The sequence below is a fragment of the Gracilinanus agilis genome, chromosome 5 (genome assembly GCF_016433145.1).
Source record: "Gracilinanus agilis isolate LMUSP501 chromosome 5, AgileGrace, whole genome shotgun sequence".
NCBI classification, from domain to species: Eukaryota; Metazoa; Chordata; class Mammalia; order Didelphimorphia; family Didelphidae; genus Gracilinanus; species Gracilinanus agilis.
This window is the reverse complement of record NC_058134.1, coordinates 90,145,483-90,167,168: the sequence shown is the minus strand read 5'-3', so window position 1 is coordinate 90,167,168 and position 21,686 is coordinate 90,145,483.

The window sequence follows — 21,686 nt, the reverse complement described above, 5'->3', positions numbered from 1 at the left end:
GGGGGGCGAAGGGGAAAGTAGGAGCATGAATCATGTAACCATGTTAAAAATGAATATTAATAAATGTTTGAAAAAAATACTATGTGGCATGTACTGTGCTAAGCAATTGGAATAGAAGTGTAAGGAAAAAAACAGTCCTATCTTCAAGAAACTTACATTCTAATGGGATGAGGTTGGGGCAACACATAAAAGCAAGACAGATAGGGAAGGGGGCATCTTAGAAATGTCTAGAAAGACAGGAATGGAGCTAGGATAGAAATGAGCTATAGTTATCCCACATGCTTCCTCAAATGGAGCTGTAGGGCATAACCTCACGAATAAGAGGAAAGAAGTAACCATAGGAGTGTATGCATCTCAAGGGTGAAAAGAACACTGGCATGGAAGTGGAAAATTTCAGTCAGAAGCTAAACCCTAAAATAATAGCTCTTTTTTAAATATTCAATAAAATGATAAAGAAATCTAGCAAGAATTCTCAGTTCTGCTTTGTCTAAAAGTTCTAACAGCCCAGCTAGTTATTCAAAAGCTATAATTGCTTAAAAGAAGAAGAATCTTTGTCCCCAGCCACCATGGTCATCTCAGGAGTTAGTATCATATGATCATAGACTTATAATTTTAAGCCTGGAGGAGATATTAGATACCAGCTACTCTAATGCCCTCTTTTTTCGCATATGAGGAACTTGAGGACCAAAATATCTAAAGTACTTATGCAGAGATACAGAAGTAGCAAGTGGCAGGGTTATTTAACCCAAAGCCATAGAAAACTCCATTCTTTCAAAGACCAGGAACAAGAAAAGATTTTTCAATTTGGTTCAGGAAGTTTATGGGAAGAAACAGGAGTAATTAATATACTCTGTTACATCAGAGAACAAACCACAAAATTAATATACATATGTGTGAGTTAGACAGATACATAAATAGATAGATATATATACAAGTGTATATATATATGTATATTTACATATGTGTATATATGTCTAGGTACACATATATTTGAGGAGAGAATAAGGAAAGACTTACAGTTTCCATTTTTCCCTCCTAAAAGGTCCAATCATTGTTATAGAATTTTATAATATATCATTGATATCAAAAAAGTACAGCCATGTAATTACAGTTATACTTCTGATGGGGATTTACAAAAACCAAAAGCACAGTTAGCTGATAGAATGCTATGCCCCTATTTCCCCCCCCACAAAAAAAGCTCCATATTGCTTCCAGCTGGAGCATTTGCCACATAACAGATATAACAACAGTTGCTGCAGTAAGAAAAAAATGTGTCAGAGCAGCATTTAGCAACCCCACGTTAATGTTCGGCATTTCTGAGGTCACTCAGGATGCATTTCCAGCTGGGCAGAATAGGATTTAAATGTATAGCCCCCATGATCAGTAACAGAAGTCACAGAAGCATCCTTCTGGAACTATTTACTGAAATGAATAAATAGATTTTGGGAGATACATCAGTAGTATCCAGTTATGGAATACTGATCAGCAGCTAGCTTCCACTAGTCAGAAGATGCTCTGGTTTCAAAAACTTGATGGTTGCAAATCTCTTAGTGATTTTGGAGTTGTAAGCAGGAAACCTGTTCCTCACATGCAAATAATCATTAGACATACCATTGCCATGATCATTGTATTCAAGTATTTGGGAGCGCTTCATTTGACTAGTTCACCTTGGCCCCAGTGGGAAGAACTAGAAGCAATGGGTAAAAGTTACAAAAAGGAAGGTTCAAGTTTGGTATAACATATAGCTGCACAATACTTAAAGTTATCCTAAAGGGGGGTGAGCAATCTTAGGGTACAATGGGTTTACTAATCATTGGAAATTTTCGAGCAAAGGCTGGATGGCCATTTGTCAGATATGGCAGAGGAGTAGCAAGTACTGTTCAGGTGTGATTTAGACCAGATAACCTCTAAGTTCCCTTCTAACTCTAAGATTCTGTGACTGTCCAAGGTCAATACTTGGTGTTGAGTGCCAGAATTCAAATGCAGGTCTTCTGACTCCAAATCCAGTATTCTTTCCCCTACTCAAAGCTGCCAAAGGACAAAAAGCTCTTCGTTGTCCAGATGGAATTCTTCCAGTGATAACAGAAATGATGAAGTGTCAGCCAAAAGAGGATGGCCCTAGTGTTGAGAAGACTACTGCATCATGCATTATACCATCCATTACATATATTGTTTTGATTCAGGCCAAAGAATTCTTCAAACATACAAAATAAAAAAGAATACTTTATGACTATTGTCATTACAGTGTCATTTGAGAAAAGGATTTTCGTAGTGGAAAGAGCACAGGCCTTGGAGTCAGGGTTGACTGGGTTCAATTCCCATTTGTATTTGCAAGTGGACAAGTCCCTTAACCTCCCTGAAACTCAGTTTCCTCATCCATAAAATAAGGATAACAATGCATAAAATGCTTACTAAACTAGGTGGTGTGATAAGCAAATAAAATAATGTATATAGATCCCTTTGCAAATTTTAAAGTATTAAAGGGTTATCTACTATTATTACTGAAAGCAAAGTTGTAGAAAGGACCAACAAACATCTTCATCAGAACAGCAAGATCAGGGTCACTGGATGTCAGAGGAAGTAGAGTAAAATAAGGTGTTAAAAGATTGAAAAGGTAGGAAGAAGCCAGGTTGAAAAGAATTTTAAAAGCCAAACAGGCCATTTTATATTTGATCCTAAAGGAAATAGAGAGCCACTGGACTTTACTGAATGGGATGAGTGACGTCGTCAGATCTGTGCTTTAAGAACAGTGAGAGAGCTGAATGAAGATGGAATAGAATGTGGAGAAATTTAAGGCAGGGAAACCAACCCAAAGGTTATTACAATAGTCTACTGTGAGGTGAGGCCATGGAAGTGAAGAAATGTCATCAATGTGACAGTTGTGAGAAGGGGATAAATGTGAAATGCCTTTCCTAACTTTCGTTGACACCAGGCTCCTAAATTTGAAAACCAAATGATAATTGTGTTCTTTAAAGTAAACACAAAAGATATAAATATAGCTGAATTCCACACCCCACTTGTTACCTCTGTTTTCACTCCTGAACTTACTTAATCAACACCATGTTTTCTGACGCTAAGCCAAATTTCAACCCTTTCCAACTGTCTGCCCTGGATCCTTGATTCTTGATTTAATAAATCTGGCTGTTAGACAGCAGGGAATCCTAGCAAATATGAGGACACAAAGACAGACTCTTACTCTCCATACTATAGCCAAAAGGCACAAGTCTGTTCTGTTTTTACATTGATGTCAAGCATCGGTTAGTATATATTCCCATTTTACTCTGTATAGTATTTTGTCTGGATATTTCAATTTTGGAAGTATTGCAAGAAATGATTAGAACCAAAGACGTAGTTTTCTTTAATGAAGCCAATTTTTATATATCCTGAGGATAACATCATATGAGAGTTTAGGAAAAAAGGAGAGATCATTTTGGTCTGAGAAAATCTCATCTGAATAATTTTGAAATTTCAAGAAGTAGGATAGTCATTAGGTGGGGATATTGTAGAAAAAGGATATGTTTCCCAGAGCTGCTTATATAGTATCATTGAGATAACTACCTATTCTGCCTATGAATATGCTTACAACAAGGGCTCTTAGCCATTTTTGAGTGTCATTGAGGTCTTCTGAAGTCAAAGACCCCTTCAATGCATAAAATAAAATTCAGAGGATTACAAAGGAAAATATTATGTATTCTGAAAAAAGAATGGAGGTTTTTTTCCTATTCAAAGTCACAGACACCTCCCCACCCAAAAGCTATCCTCTAATCCATGGATCTCAAGTTAAAAATCCCTGGTAGCATTACTGTCATTCCACCTTCTTAGCAGTCACTGACAATCTTCCCTGTTCTCTCCCACCCCTGCTGCTCCACTTTGCCATGTGGCAACTACATAGATTTTCAACAACAGAGCAAAGATGTAATTAAGAACCTGGAAGGTAGCATCAGACTTTGCTTCCAGTCTTCTGAGACATGAATTCATGTTACTCTTTTGAGAGAAAGCACTGCAGGCTCTTGCATTCTAGAATCTTAAAGATTTACAACTGACAAGGACTTTAAAGACCATGCAGTCTAAAACTCCTCATTTTAGTCTTATTAAAAATGCAACTGTTCTCTAACAAGGAGAGACTCACACAGTCTGAGTTGAAAGGGTCCCAAGAGGTCATCCAGAAGTCATACTTGAAGAGGCATGACTATTACAACATTCCTGACATCTCTCCTTTTTTCCAAATTCCCTATTATATCCAAGGAAATCGTATTACTGTCTTCTATCCAGGGCCAAAATTTCAGTTTCATCTTCAATTCCTCAATCTCATTCATGTCAGAGGTTCAGTCAGTTGCCAATTATTGTCATTTCTACCTTCACAACACCTCTTGTATATGTAACCTTTATTTCCATTTACACAGTTGTCACCAAGATACGATTGCAAAAGCTTTTTAGTTGGTCTCTCTGCCTCATCTTTTCCCACTGCCCTCCATCCTCCATTTAGCTGCCAAAGTGATTTTCCTAAAGGATATGTTTGACCTTGTTACTGCCCTACACAATGAACTCAGTGGTTCCCTATTACCTCCAGAACCAAATATTAAGTCCTTTGGTTCGTTTTCATTTTTTTTTTTTTGCTGTAAATATTTGTTTTGGTTTTTTTTTAAGATTTTTCCATGGTTACATAACTCATGTTATTACTCTTCCCTCCACCCACCCCCCGTAATGGACGCGCATTTCCACTGGTTTTAAATGTGTCATCGATCAAGACCTATTTCCATATTGTTGATAATTGCACTGGGGTGGTTGTTTAGAGTCTACATTCCAAATCATATCCACAACAACCCATGTGTTCAAGCAGTTGTTTTTCTTCTGTGTTTCTACTGCCATAATTTTTCCTCTGAATGTGGGTAGCGTTCTTTTCCATAAATCCCTCAGAATTGTCCTGGATCATTGCATTGCTGCTAGTACAGAAGTTCATTACATTTGATTTTACCACAGTGTATTCATCTCTGAGTACACTGTTCTTCTGGCTCTGCTCCTTTCACTCTGCAACAATTCCTGGAGGTCGTTCCAGTTCACATGGAATTCCTCCAGTTCATTATTCCTTTGACCACAATAGTATTCCATCACCATCAGATATCACAATTTGTTCAGTCACTCCCCAGTTGAAGGGCTTCATTTTCAAAGCTCTTCATAACCTATACCCTCTTCAGATCTCTTCTAATACTTTATTCCCTTCTATGAACTCTATGGCAGTACTACTCTGGCTAGCTTGCTGTTTCTCACACATGATGCTCCATCCCCTCTGGCTATTCCATATTACCTGGAGTGCTCTACCTTGTCATCTCTGCCTTTCTGTGTCCCTAACTTCCTTCAAGACAGCTCAGAAATTTTTATTCAGCAAGAGGCCTTTTCCCAAGTCTTTCTCACTTTATTAGTACTTCCCTTTCTGAGATTGTGGTCCTTCTGTATCTTGTATGCACCTAATGTACACATTGTCTCCCCCATCAGAATATAAGTTCCTTGTAGGCAAAGATTGTTTTTTGTCTTTCTTTGTATTCCCAGCATGTGGCACACAGTAAATGCTTAATAAATGCCTGTTGGAACTTTCTTAATTAATCAATAAAATTAAATTAAATATCTTCAAAAAAATAAAAATAAATGCCTGTTGGTCAAGTGATCATCCAGACTTTCCTTGAAGACCTCCAATGATAGGGAACCTATTACGTACCAGGGCAGACCTTTTCACTTTCATACAATAATGATAATGAGGAAGTTTTTCCTTTGGGTAAACTGCAATCTGCCCCTAAGCAACTTCCAGCCAATGCTTTAAATTCTACCCTTTGAGGTCAACAGAACACATCTAATCCCTGTTCTAAATCTGTGTGATTTAGAGCAAAACTTTCTGAGGCTCTGTTTCCTTTTCCATAAAATCAGGGGATTGGACTTCATCTCTCAGGTCCCTTCCAACTTTAAATCTATGACCCTAAAATCCTACTGGCATGTTCTCCATTCTTATTCCCAATTCTGTATGCTAAACATTCCTGGTTCCTTTAAATGATTTTCCTATAGCACCAGCTATATGGGGTGTTCAGGGAAGATTAGGTCAATGGCTAAGTAATCTGATACATCCATCTTAACTAAGGTTTAAATAACTGATAATAGACATATTAAAGAAGAACAGTGACAAACTGGAGCAGTTCAGAGGAAAGTAATCAGGATGGAGAGAGAAATGGAAACCATGCTATGGGTAGTGGTGGTGGGGTGGTGGTTGTCCTTTGTATTTGAAGAGGATCAAAATGGTGCCACTAGGGATGTCTTGCCTGGTGGAGGAGATGGAAAGGTATGGCTAGAGAAAAGTGAAGTAGATTCAAAACAACTTGAATGGCCACACCCAAAGAGGAGTCATTGATGCCATCTGGGAAGAAATATGCCAATGAAAACCTTTTCTAGTACAGTGTTAAGGTGAATTGGATTTAAGTGAGGCAGAATTGCACAAAGTTGTTGGCTTCACTCTCTCTTTGAGAGTCATTGAAGCTCAATGGCAAGACAAAAGTCAAGAGGACTAATGATGGTGGGGCATACAGTGGAAGAACTTGCTTCTTCCCTGTCTGTCCAAGCTCTAAGTGCTCCACAGTTTCTGTTTCCATTGCCTTCATGGCATCTCTCCCACATTGTATGTTCCCACTCTAGAAGGGCAGACAGACCTCTCCCACATTGACAAATGATGACAAGATAGATAATGGAGGAACATAGAACCTGCATACTGGGGACTGGCATTCCAGAAGAATCCCCCAAAGTTGCATATGCTCCTTTATTCCCTATGGCAAAAAACCCCAAAACATATATCCACTTGAGTTTGGAAAGGGATAGACCCCAATAAATAGGCCAACCCTAATCCACAGGGTGTGGAAGCCCCACTCCTCAGAGGAAGCTGCCCACCATGTAGTAGATTCCATATCAGTTACAAAGAGGCTTACTCTACTAGCCCCCAGGGTTTTCCATCAGCCCTAGCTAACCTGATTAGCCCTCAGACTATTCTACCAGCTATTAGGTTATTATACCACCAAAAACCACCTCTACTTCAAATAAAATTCTTTTCTTCTGAATTGAAAGGAGTTTGAGTCTCCCATTCTTGGGGTAAGACCCTGCTACAAACTTCGATGTGTTTCTCCCACATCAAAAGGAAAAAGGGGAAAATATAGAACATATTATTTAAGAGATAACTAGCTATCCACTAGAAAAGTTCTTCATTGGCATCTTCCTTCCCAGATGACATCAATGACTCCTTTTTGGGTGTGACCATTCAAGCTATTCTGAATCTACTTCACTATTCCCTAGCCACACCTTTTCCATATCCTCCACAAAAATAGCCTGAGAGATTTTAGCAGATGCTTTGCTGAAGTCTAGGTAAACTATATCTACAACATTCCTATGGTCTATTAGTCTAGTTATCCTGTCAAAAAAGGAAATGAGGTGAGCATATCCAGTTTTGAATGAAGCCATGCTGACTCTTTGTGATCACTATCTTCTTTTGCAAATGTTTTCTGATTATCCCTCTAAATAATGTTTTCTAGAATTTTGTTAGAAAAGAGTCAGACTTGCAGGGCTCTAGTGAGATTCTACTCTCTACTCTCTTTTGATCAAATAATTTCTCTTTCTCCAATCCTAAAACACTAGTTTTCATGATCTTTCGAGGATCACTGGTAGTGGCTCAAAATGCTGAGATGCTGTTCATCTGGGTCTGGTAACACCTCATCAAGCACAGGTATTACTTTTATATCTCCCTTCTTAAATTGGCTATAGTTTGCCATTTTTGTGATTTCTGATCTAAAAATCAATTTCCTTGCCAAAGAAAGCAAAAGCAAAAAAACTATGTAGTAGCCACACCCTATCTTTTACTCATTATCATCAATCCATCTACCCTGCTATATGGTCCTCTTCTTTGCTTGATCCTTCTCTTTTCCCCAGTTACCAAAGGTCCTTTTGTTGTCCTTAGCTTTTCTCACCAAAGTCAACTCATTCTAAACTTTAACACTCCTATTACTATTATATATGTATATATGTATATATATACATATATTACATTTTTAAATTGATTCTGCATTATATATCCTTGTTTCCAACTTTTGTACATTATTTTAAAACTTGGGTTGTACCCACATAGGTCTCTTTAGAGAACTTCTCCCCTTTACTTTCCAAGGTAAGTTTCCTTTTTATCTTCAGAATTTCATTCTTGAGAGTTTCCCATGTTTCCTAGATTGATTTTCCCTCCAGAATCCTAGTTTCAGTAGTACCATTGATATCAACCTTCAAATAGGATTTCCAGTTCTGTCTCCCCATCCCCTAGCTTATTATATAACTCATGCTTTTTACATTTGTAGATAGACATTAAAAATCATGGATTTTATTATAGGTTCCTTATTTGGATTTTGTCTCCTATGTATTTTGAAGTGCCTTTACTATTATGCACATTTCTATATTGTTACAATCCTCTAAGGCAGGGATCTTAACCTGAGATCTATGAACTTATTATCTTAATATTTTGATAAATACATTTCTATACAGTTGATTTCCTTTGTAATCCTATGTATTTTGTTTTATGCATTTAAAGAATTTACTCGAAGAAGTGTCCCATAGGCCTCACCCTGCTACCAAAGGGGTCCATACCAAAAGACAAGTTAAGGACCTCAGGGATAGAAGAAAAAAACACTTGGAAACTAGTAACACTTAGCACTTCAGTTCTCTAGTCTCACTTTCCTTACCTGTAAAATGAAAGATCTAGATTAGATATCTTGGGTAACCTGCTCAGAAATGTTTATGACTCTAGGGTTAGTATATATAAAAGTTTATTTGCTTTATTCATTACAAAGCTGATCAATATTTAGTTTTTGATGGCTAGGAGGACTGGCAAATGAAGATTAGAATTAGAATAAGCCTGAGCAAAATATAGAATCTTAAAATAAATAATCTCTAAAATACCAGTGTTCACTTTCTTTGGTCTCTGTTTCCCAAATTCTCAGCCCAATCTTCTCCCCTACTCCCCATATTTCCTTTTCCCAATTCCCCACCACCCACAAATGAGTCAATGGACTATCCAGTACTCTTATACTTTCTCTTTCTTTCAATATCATTCTGTTCACATGTGAGTAAGAATTTAAGCTAATTTCCCAGTCAGTCTTGTGGGAGATCTGTGACTAAAGATCATTTCCCTTTGTCAAGATGAATTCAAATAATGCATTTTTGTTTTTTTTAAGCCCATTTTTGAATTCTAATAATAGTTTGATGTTTTGTATGCTTACAGTTCTGTCACCTGTCAAAAGAAAACAGGAGAGTAATTACTAAATATTGCTTTCCAGACTTTTCTCAGAACATTCTTGATGTGCAGTCTTGGTGTTGAGCAATTTATTAATAAACCTATTAATGCCTGAAAATTTTTTCCTGAAGTTCCATTAAAATAGCATCAATGTTTAAGATGCTATCCACACAGGCTCATTGCCAGGAAAAGCAATCCCATTAAATTGGACCTCATGAAACATTTATGAGGTCCAATTTAAAATTAATATGGCAATAGGCCAATGTGTAATATATTTTCTACCATATGAAAGTTTGGGGGAAAGTTGTTATTTTCAAGAAAGACACAAAAACAAAACCAGAATATTATTCAGATCATATTTCTGGATGCTTCAATATTACTTTTCTTTATATTGATCAATGCCACTATATTTTTATTTCAATTTTAATATCCATTTCTTACTCAAAGAAGACCTGAGACAAGACTTCAATTATCTAATTATACTATAAGATGTTTCTGGTCTTGTTGGTGGATTCTTAGTTTTAATAAATTCCAGCCATGACTAAAATGAGTTCTTCATCTTGGTACTTACTGAAAAAGAAGGAAGCATAGCATTCAGAGTTTGGGATATATGTCTCTGGAAATAGATATTAGCACTATTGAGCCATTAGGCAAATTAGAAACATAAAATGTTGACAAGGGAGAAAGCCTAGAAGAATTATAGTCCAAAATTCTGAGCAAAGTTGTCAAATGAATAAGAAAGCCTGTAATAGCCTCCTAGTTTGATTCTCCCTAAATGGACTGTGGAATAAAACTGTTCTACACTGTTGGAAATCAACACTCACTTGCCTCCAGAATAACTAACAATTTATTACAGGTAATAAAAAATAATATTAATGTTATTCATTTTACTAATCCAGAGACTCTCAGAGGATGGATAGAGACAATTTCAAATAAAGATTCTTCCAATGACTAAGAAAAAAATAAGTAAAAATGACACCTGGATGACTTGTTTCCATGTTCACTGAAGCCTCCATTTCATTAATACAGCCCTGTGATACTAAAAGGATATAGCCTGAAGGCAGTTTGATATACTGGAAAGATTATCTCTATAGTCAGATGTAATATAGAAATAATACTGCCATATTTTCTTGGGGAAATCTGTCAGTTGCCCTGGTTGGAAAGTTGACTGTGACATGAGCCATAGGGCAAGTACCAACTGGCAGTTGGACCCAGGGCTGGGTTCTTTCCCTACTTCTCTTCTCACCTTCACTTCTACCCCTTGGGTGGGAACCAGGTGGTCAAGGGAGGTAGAACGTGGGATTTAGTTTTCCTAGGCCAGGCAGGTTTGAAGATCTTTGCTGACCAACTAGGAGCATCAATCTGATATACCAATTATTTCCTATCAAGAGATTGCTTTATATTCACCATCAAGAGATCATTTTATTTCTGTCCCCAGGCTGGTCCCTTGGGACAGCTGAAGATCATAGCAAGGAGTTTATCAACATCCTGAACTTAGATCTAGAAGGCAGTAATAGACTAGTTTCATAATTTCCTAAGACACTCTCCAATCCCTTTTCCTGAACCAATCTATTCAATAAATCCTTAGTTTAATTTATGAACTAGTGTGTCTACCTTCATCTTAGATCTAAATAGTGACCTCTGTTCAAGATTCTAAGAGACAAAGTAACCCCATTACTTTTTAGACAAGAAGCACCATATATCCCTTCCTGTCTAATCTCACTACCAACCAATAGGAGTTACTTCCTCAGCCAGGTCAGAGGCTGAAGGGAAATTATCTTAAAGGGGTTTAGTCCTTACCAAGGGAAATTACACCAATCCCTTGGCTGTCTTTGGCACTGGACATTTGTCATTCCCACATCCAGTACCCACAGTCTACAGCTTGTGACTAATCTATATTAATTTCTTGACTGCATTACAGACTTACCAACCTCCATTACTGATTTACTCATTACAGTTTTTGGTGAGTTCAGTTTAGGCAAAGAACCTACAATACCATCTTGAACATGGCTATACTCAGGATGGCTTTTATCATCAGTAGCTTCTCCTTGTTACTCTGGACTGTGACACAAGAAGCATTCGAATTTTGATTTCATAAAGTCCCACAATTTGTTATGAGGATGCTACAGATTTATGATTACTATAGATAATGTGCTGTGACCCTTGCTGAATTTATCTGTTTTATTCCTACATAAGTTGCAATTATTTTCGCTCTATTCCAAGGTTTTAAGGCATTCAAAAAAGTTATTGCACATTTATGACTGCTTTTCCAAATCAATTCAAATGGTACTTCTATTACAAATCCTAATGACACTTTATTGTAAGAAGTACTTGAACAAATTAGGCTATTGGTCCAAGTGGTGAAACAGATCAGACAGGGTAAAAAGCTAGACAACCACACTATTCTCCAATTGGAGATTATTGAGGCTAAACACATGGGGGCTAATGCAACGGGAAACAACAAGGCAATGGCAAATAATAGGGCAACTGAAGACAAGGCTACAGGGACTGAGACCACCTCTCTCTGTGCTACCCATAGTGAACAAGACTATTTTGCAGCCAGGGAATGGCATTATACATGTAAAATCTTACAAAGCCTTTACACCCAACAGTCTAGAAGTCCTCTGGTGTCATTTTCCAAAGTTCTACCTCTCCCCATATAAGTCAATAAAAGAAATGAAATGGGTTTTCACTCTTTTCAATCCCAGCTTTGATGACATCGAATTTTTACTGGGAGAATTCTATTCACCCTCAGAGAAAGAGAAGTTTTTAAATGAGACAAGGGCCAATCCCAACTTAACTTCGTGGCCTACTGTACATCAAGACCTGGAACTCACATCACATGCAAACATGCAGTACTTGGTGCAATGCAGAACAGACCTATTAGAAGCAATGTGTTTGCATGCAAAACACCCAAACTCGTGGTCCAAGTTTGAGAAGCTTAGGCAGGGGGAAGATGAACACCCCAGTAATTTCTTGGACAAGCTTATCGAATCAGCAGAAACAGTTTTTTGCCTGAGAGACATCCAAGCTCCAGAGACAGTTGACCATATAAAGAGGACAATTTGTAAAGGGTGCTTTACTGCCTATCCAGACATACTTTAGGCAGAGCTGTCCCCAATGGGAAACATTGTCTCTAGAGGAAATACAACAGCATGCATCCTATATTCACGATTCCAAAACCAGAGATGTTAGAACTGCTAGACAAAATGATTCAGAGAAAGATGCAGTAATTGCTGACCTTAGAAAACAGCTGAAACAAGCTAAGAAAGACAAGGAGATAAAAAAAATAAAAACTTCGCTCTCCAAGCCAGCAGGGGGTGTAGTCAATCTAGGCAGCCTACCAATAATTACACACCAAAGAATTCATCTCGTAGATGTTTTCTTTGCCATCATTTTGGCCATGTGTCGTTTCAGTGTTGTTTCAAGCAACAAACAGACTTTGGAAACAATAACAACAACAGCAGTTCTAGCCAAAGAGATGGGAACACTAGGAAAACATACTATAATTCCAGATGGTCCAACAAGTCTGGAAGGGTAGAGGGTGCAAAACACACTGACCAATGTTGTAATCATGCTTGTAAGAAGTTCAATCAGACTCCGTCATTAAATCAGATGGAGAGATATTTGAAGGAAGGTGCGATTCCCCAAAACTTATGGAGCCAAGCTTCTTTTAAAATTACTGACTTGACCAGAAATGATGTTTGTGAATTGAATATAGGATTAATGGATGTTTCTAAAAGAATGGGCATGGGAGAGCATATGTTTTTAGCAAGCTGCACAGAAGGCAATGACATTTCTGATGCAGAAAACCAAGAATGGGTAGACATAATGCAAATGCACAAAGAGATTTATGGGAGACATGAGGATGACTATAAAAGGTGTCAGCTTACATTCCACCACAAAAGGATTGGATGTGAAGCAAAAGGACTACGCAGGAATATGCAATAGCTTGTCTGCAAAAGCATTGCAATCCTGTTTGAAGTCATCAACATCTCTAACTCCTCTATTCCAAGTTTATAACAACAGAATAGCTTGGATAAAGAAGAAAACAGTAGGGATTTCCAATGTATTCATAAAGAAATATCATTTTTAACCCTAAAGGAGTTATGTCGCAAAGTGCTACACCATTCTCTTGCTCTAGACATGAAAAACCAAGATGTAGTTAGAAAGACTGGCAAACGGAATGTTGAGAAAGGCTTGTCTTTTACTGAGAAGAGCACTGTGTTACTGGGTGAGAGCAGTAACATAGACAATCCAAAACCTATTTTTCTCAATCCCCTGGCTGATGAATTCAAACTTGAAGCTTGGGGGAGAGAAGGTCATCATTTGTCATCTCAAGTGGCTAATGGGCTTAATACTGACATCATCGGGAACTGCTCAGTGGCTGGAGACACCAAACAACTAACTTCAACCACATAGACAGCAGGGCTGGATAGTGAACTCCAAACAGTCTTTGAGATGGGAGGAAATACACCAGAAGTGTTGAAGGGAATACATACTATCTGTCAAACACACCCTAATACATCTAATGGGAAAGCTCCTACTCTTGAAGACTGTGATACTCAGAATACCAGAATGGGAGGAGAAACAGTAGTAAAACCTCTACTTTTTCAGCTCTCAGCCAGTTTCTGAGAATTCTGAGAATTCCATGAGCCTAGCTGAAGCCAGCTTGGTAATTATAGTTACTCACAGATCTGCTCTGAGTGAGAAATGGGGTCTGCTCTCTAACTCAACATTCTATTTCAACTTTCCCTGTGACAGAGCTTCTGGGGCTGGTGTAGAAGCTTCTGTTTTGATTGGCGAAAGTGACACAAGACTTGATGAAGTGCTTGTGCAAGACCATATGCAAGACTGGATCCAAAATAAGTACATACAATCTACTGAGGATTCTCTATTACCCTTAGTCCCAATTAAGTCCAGTAGCCACAAGGAACCCCTAGTTAGCCTGGAAATTGGGGGGAGTTGTCTATGATGCACTTTTGGACACTGGGGCTATGATCTCTGTTCCCTGTCAGGCTCCGGAAGGATGCGAATATCAGGGAAGTTTGAGGGTGAGAGGTGCTTCAGGGCTAGCACAAGTCCCAAAGCTGAAGGCTAAAATGGTAAAACTTGGTCCTCTCACCATCGATCACACTTTTCTGTTAATGCCATCATATCCTTCCAATCTCATTGGGAGGGATCTTTATGTAAATTAGCTGCTACCATCCAATGCCAACTGGATGGGCAGATCTACCTCCATTTACCTAAGAGATCTCTTGTTTTTAGGCCCATGCAGTGAAGAACCAATTTACCATCAAAATGACTGTGAATATCATGTTCCTGGTGACATACCAGATTATGTATGGGCTAAAAATTCAAATGATGTAGGCAGAATTTTGTCTGCAGAGCCTGTAAGGATAGAAGTCAAAGAGGGAATACCACCATGAATTCCTCGGTTTAAATTGAGCAAGGAAGCTACTGAAGGTGTGAAACCCATCACAGAGAGTCTTTTAGAACAAGGAATTCTAAGATATGGCTTCTCACAGTATAACATCCCTATTATGCCTGTGAAGAAAGCAAAATTGACTCCTGATAGGAAGATTCAATGGTGATTGGTACAAGATCTAAGAGCTATTAATAACCATGTGAAGAAAACCTATGCAGTGGTTACTAGTCCATCTCAGATCTTAACAGCCATACCAAACACAGCTGCTTGGTTTATAGTCATAGATCTCTGTTCAGTCTATTTTTCTGTTCCCCTGAACAGAGATAGCCAATAGCTGTTCACCTTCTCATGGCAAGGAAAATACATTTTGTGGACCAAGCTTCCACAGGGATTCGCAGATTTGCATCAGTCTTCTGCCAAGTCTTGCAGAAAGACCTTGAGTCAATCACTTTCCAAGACAGCAAGATAGTGCATTATGTAGATAATATCCTACTAATGTCTCCATCAGCTTCCATTTGTCAAAGAGACAGCATGCACTTGCTCAGAGAGCTAGACAAAGGGGGACATAAGGTGTCCAAACCCAAACTCCAGTGAGTAAAAGAACGAGTCGGATATTTGGGGTTTATCTTAGAAAAGGGCACCAGGAGTATTTCCCAGAAGAGAACACAGGACATACAGAAGTTGAGCTTGCCAAAGACCAAAAAGCAGGTCAGGGCAATCATAGGAGTAACGAGCTTCTGTAGGAACTGGATTCCAGGTTATGCTCTCATCACTAAATCTCTGATAGAGCTAACCAGGAAGGAAGTTCCAGAGCTGTTAAAATTGAACAAGGAGCATACCCATGCCATCGAAAAGCTCAAAGTGCTAACTCTATCAGCACCAGCCTTAGGCATCCCTAATCATGAAAAAACATTCTTACTCTATGTTCATGAGGATAAAGGGATTGCTTCCAGTATTCTTACAAAATCATTTGGGAATACCCTCAGACCCATTGCATATTATGACTCAAAGCTAGATCCAGTTGTCTGTGGAATGTCAAGTTGTTTAAGAGCTATTGCTGCTATAGCATGGTAAGAAAATCAGCTTCCTTGGTATTAGGAGTTGAGCTGAGAGTATTTTCCTCACATTAAGTGGAATCTACTCTTCGGAATACTACTCTCCAAGCTTTCACTTCCCAAAGGTTATCACAATAGCAAGCAATCCTGTTGGCAAATGAGAACATCACATTTTACCGGTGCAAAAGTTTAAACCCTGCAACTCTGATTCCAGATCTACCTCTGGAAGGAAAAAGTTTACACAGCTGTGAAGATTGCACTTGACATCATGTACAAGACTAGGGATGACTCACATGATACACCTATGGATAATCCTAAATTGACACTCTTTACAGATAGGTCATCTTACATGGTAGACAATCAGAGATTTACCAGTGCAGCAGTAGTTTCAGCCACTGAAACCCTTTGGTACTCATCTCTTCCATCTACCATGAGTGCTCAAGGGGTAGAGTTATTAGGTTTGATCCACGCTCTCCAAATAGCCAAAAATAAGAGAGTAAACATCTTTACAGACTCTAAATATGCTTTTGGAATTGTACATCATTCCAGGGAACTCTGAAAAGACAGAGGCTTCATAACTTCAAATGGCAAACAGATAGTGTATGGCAATTTAATCAATGAACTGTTGCAAGAGATCCAATTACCATCCCAAGTCTCAGTAATTCACTGTAAAGGCCATAGTAAAATTCAAGGGCCAATAGAATCAGGGAATAGAAGAGCAGACATCACAGCTAAATTTAGGGCAAGGTATGGACCAATTTCAGTCCTGAACTTGTCTTTGGTGGATGAAGTTGATCTGAAAAATGCCTACTCAGCAAAGGAAGTGAAGGATTGGAAAAAGCATCATGGTGCATACTTAGCTAATGGAGTTTGGCTAGGAGCAAATGGAAAACCTATTTTGCCTAAATCCCTGTATTTTGTGTTAGAACATTTAAGAACTATGTTCAAATACTACCTCTGAAGTTTGTTGAGTGATCTTGGTCAATTTCACGGGCCTCAGTTTATTTAACTAAAATGATAGGATTGTAGGTCTCCAAGGTCATTTCTGACTTTGTATCTAGGATCCTGCATAAAAGCATCTCCTTTAAATCCTAAGGAAGGCTCTCTGCAGTCATGTTCCTACTTAGTTATCCCAATCAATTCTATTTTATAACTTCAATACAATAGAGCACATACCTTAATGCGAAACTTTAGTGTGCCATTATGATCATTATATTTGTTAGTGACCAATCCAGCTCTCACTTGGTTTCTTCTATGCGTTTCATGGCACTTTCACCCTCCACTGCTCAGCCTGACCCTGGACCAGGGCCAGAAGACCCAGAACTTTCAAGCATCTTGTCATATTTTGTACAGCTTTTCTCCTAATCTCCATTCCATTTCTCCATCATTCCACAACACACACTTCAAAGACCATCTCACCTACCCCAGGGACATTTCATCAACACAACATTGTTTATGGAGCAGCTGGGTGGTTCAGTGGATGGAGGGCTAGGCCTGGAATTGAGAGGACCTGGGTTCAAGTCTGACCTCAGACACTTCTTGGCTGTGTGACCCTGGGCAAGTCACTTAACCCCAGCCATCTAGCCCTTACCACTCATCTGCCTTAGAACCAATGCTCATATCAATCAGAGTAAGGTAAAGGTTTGAAAAAATAAGAGTAAAAATACCACTGTCAACAGTATTATATAGCAAAGAACATCTCTGGGACAGAACTCTCAATGTGCAAGGCTCACAAAGGTTTCTTACTTACATTACAACCCCAGCTCCCCATTGCTCTCCTTAACAGCTGAGGTCTCCTTGCTCCTCCTCTGTTCAGTCAGTCCTAGCATAATGGTGGCCCAGAAGGAAGGGAAACAGGTGCAGAAGAGAGATGGGTCCATGTGCTAACTCTCTCTTCCCACTCTTATGGAGACTTGAAGGGGGTTTCCCTCCGTTGATGGGTGTCGGGGCAGGCATGCCTGCCCACACATGTTGGAGGGGAGGCTTCCACACAAGAGGTATGTGGTGACCCTGTTTGATGTTGGCCAGAACCAGGGTTCACATAAGCCTCCCCTTAATCTGGTCGACAGCACCACAGGGGGTCTGGCTCAAAGTTGGATTGTGGCAGGCAAAGCAGTGGTATCTCCTTCCCTTCTTGTCTCAATAAACTTGGAACGCTATCTGACTTTCAAAGATATTTAATAAGAGTCTGGGTGATTGATAAGGGTAAATGACAAGAGTGGTGGTCAGAGGAAGTAGGTGTCCCTATGTCTAATCCAAGGTCCTTCACTTGGGGAGCCAATTCAGTCTCCAACCTGAGCCTCTCCTTCCCTTCCCCCTATTTCTAGATCTGATCTGTAAGCTTTAGCTAGACTTCAGTTGATTAGGTTCTCTCTATAAAGCAAGGACTGGAAATGGGGTTTGGGGGTTCTATTCCCAGATGGAGTCCAGAAATCCCCAATGGACAGGATGAATGGTCTTGGACTTGAGAATATGTCCGCTGGCAAAGAACAGGGTAACAGGACTTCAGTTCCTGATGAGAAAATTCACAGAATTGCCTTCAGTTCACTCAGAACTCGTTCATCACCTCTACTCCCCTTGAGCTTCCCAAACCAAAGATCTTGTCCTTCTGGGATTCTTGCCAGAATCCTCTGCTGTCCCCAACTGCAGTTCTTGTCCCATGCTCCTCTCTTGCAACATTCTGCCCCACCCCAAAGATTCTTCCCTTTACCCTCCATCCTTACACTAGGTAACAAACACTTACTATGTGCCAGACACTGTGCTAAGTTCTAGGGATTCAAAGAAAGGTAAAGGGGCTCTGTTTTTATCTCTGTACTTCATTTCATCTCCTAGTTACCCTCTCTCCATGGAGCCTTCCTACCTGAGAGGCCTGGAACAAGTCATTCCTTCTAGTTTCTTCATCTATAAAACTGAGGTAATCAGCAGAGATGTTTTAAATACACCCTCCCCTTCTTGGGGAACTATGAAGATGAAGCATGTGGTAAGTAGATGTCCCCTCTTCCTTATAAGGTCACATTTGTGTTTTATGGTTCACATACATGACCTCACTTGACTCTTACAACAACCCTGGGAGATATTAGCTATAGATATTAATATCCTGATTTTACAGATGAAGAAATAGAAGTTCAAAGAGGATATTCCATGGATAAAAAGAATCAAAAGACTCTTAGAGTTGGAAGAGACCTTGGAAGTTCTGGGAACTAACCCACACTTGACCAAGAATCCCTTCTATAAAGCCCACAACAAGTGAATATCCATAGCTGCTGGAAGTTTTAATATTTGTGCTAGTTTATATCCTAGAGTAAGGAATGCAGGGACCTGGGCATGATATGCCCACAGAAAACCCACTCTGTCCCTGAATGTGTCTTTTGCCTAATAAATAACTCGTTTATGCCATTGCTATGTTCTTTTGACATTATCCATCAAGACAGATACCACAGAGTAAGGATTCTTAAACTTTTCTGTGGCATGGGTTCCTTTGAAAGTCTGGCCAAACCTATGGACCCATTATCCAAAAAATGTTTTCAAATTCATAAAATAAAATATGTGAGATTACAAAGGAAATCAATTATGTTTGCATACTGTCATTAGAATATTATTTTTAAAACAAGTTCATAGTCCCCAGGTTTAGAACCTCTACACTATCCCATACATTCCCTCTACTCCTATATAATTATGAGAGTTGATCCATCTCATCTCCCTTTCCTCCTCAAATTCCATTACCAAGAATAAAGTCTATCTTACATATACACTCCTAAAGGGGAGCAACTATATCTATCTAACATATTCAATACAGGACCTAAAACCCTTCCATGCACAAATATCATCAATTAATTACTAATTATTATAACAAATAATTCTCCTCCCAAAAATCTCATATGATTTTAGTAGTAATCTCCAGTATGGCTATGAGCACAATTCTTTAACTATAATTAAACTGTAGAATTACTATTGGTTATCCAGATGTGTGTTTGTAAAGGAAATTCTAGTGGTAAATTGAAAAGAATGGTAGACCTAACATCAGGAAGATCTGAGTTAAAATTCTACCTTGGATACTTCCTGACTGTGTGACACTGGGCAACTCATTTGACCCCTCTAATATTGCATTTCCCCTTTTGTAAAATGAAAATAATTGCATTTCCCTGAGGCTTGTTGTGACAGATAATATGTACAAAACACTTAGCAAATGTTAATGCCTGTATAAGTATGATTTTATTGGCTTTAAGATGAAAGCCTGGGAAGATGATTCTCTAGGGTGGGAGGAAAGGAAAGTACACTGGCTAGGAGGTAGGAAATCTCATGGTTGTGGCACTGAAGTATGAGAAGGATATGGGAAAATTTGAGTTCTGGTGAGGTACTGTGAGTTTAGATTGAATGAGGAGATCCAGGATAACTATCATAGGTCCAATTTGCTATAAGCAAGCCAGTGAAGAGAATTTTAAATAAGCAAAGTGAGGCAGCTCTAAGGATCTGATTAGTGTCAGAAAGAAGAGAGACTTGCTCAGGAAAAGTCTAGAACAGAATCCAGATAAGCTATTGACTTGACCTTTAGGCAGCTGCAAAGAAGACTATTTTGACTTGTGAAGGCGGAAAGAGGTACCTAGATCCCAGACAGAAAGGACCTCATTTCCCCAGTCTCCAATGGAGTTACTGGGGAAACAAGGATTAGTTTATTAGTCTACTTTTATGTTCACTCTTGACAAATGTGCAAATGAACCTTTTATAAAGACATCAGAGTTATAACAATGTGTGAGTTAAATGGAATGAGTTTCTAACCTTAATGAAAACTACATTGCACGTTTCCTTGTAATCACTGTAATTGTCTCCCCTGGAGCTAAATCCAGGCAAAATTACCAAGTCTGCAAACTTTTTCTTCTCTTCTGATCACCTCCACTATCAGGACTAATGAATGCCCAGAACACTCTTCTGTCTTCTGGCTCCTGTTCCTGAATGCTTTCCCTGGTCACCTTGATCTTCTCTAGCTCCTCCCCTCAGCTCCCATTAATACTTAGCTCTAGGTTCTATGTCCTTCAAGAAATCTTTTCTGATTCTCTCAGACATCAGTGCCCCCACAAATTACTTTGTATTTTTATATATATGTAATATATATATGAAATATATACAAAGTACATGTATGTATGGATGATACCTTTTTATGTTATATATATTAACTATATCATATATATAGTTAATATATAAATGGATATCCTACATTTATTTGTGAACATTTTATATTTCCCCTCTATTAGTAGATTATAAGCATCTTGAGGGAAAGGACTGTCCTACCTTTACCTTTGTAGCCCCCCTGCCTAACACAATGGTCACATAGTAAGACCTTAAATATTGACCGACTAATTGATTGGCAGTCTAACCTCCAAATTCACTGTTTCAGCTCCAGCAGTATTTCTGCACCCTCAAGTAACATTATATAGAAGGTTTCTTCTTTGTCTACAGATAGAGGCAGAGTGTTCAGGATAAAAATTATGAATTGATTCAAAAGCTAATTTAAACAAATCATCATAACCCTGACTTTATTTCTCTAGTGGTGCCTTTTTCCATGATACTCTACCAACATGGGACTCTACCACTGGAGGCATACTCATGTTTTTTTTCATCATTCTATATTTCCAGTTCCCAAAGAAGCCCAATGTGCATGGTCAGTTAGTTGAGAAATATTTATTAGGTACCTACTATGTTCCAGGCACTGTGCTAAATACTGGAAATACAAAGAAAGGAAAAATACTCCCAAGGAGTTCATTGTCTAATAGTGACAACATTCAAATAACTACATGCATGCAAGATAAATATATAGGATAAAATTTTTAACCCTTGCTTTGTGTCTTAGCATCAATACTATGTATTGATTCCAATGCAGAAAAGTGATAAGGACTAGAAGCTGGAAAGG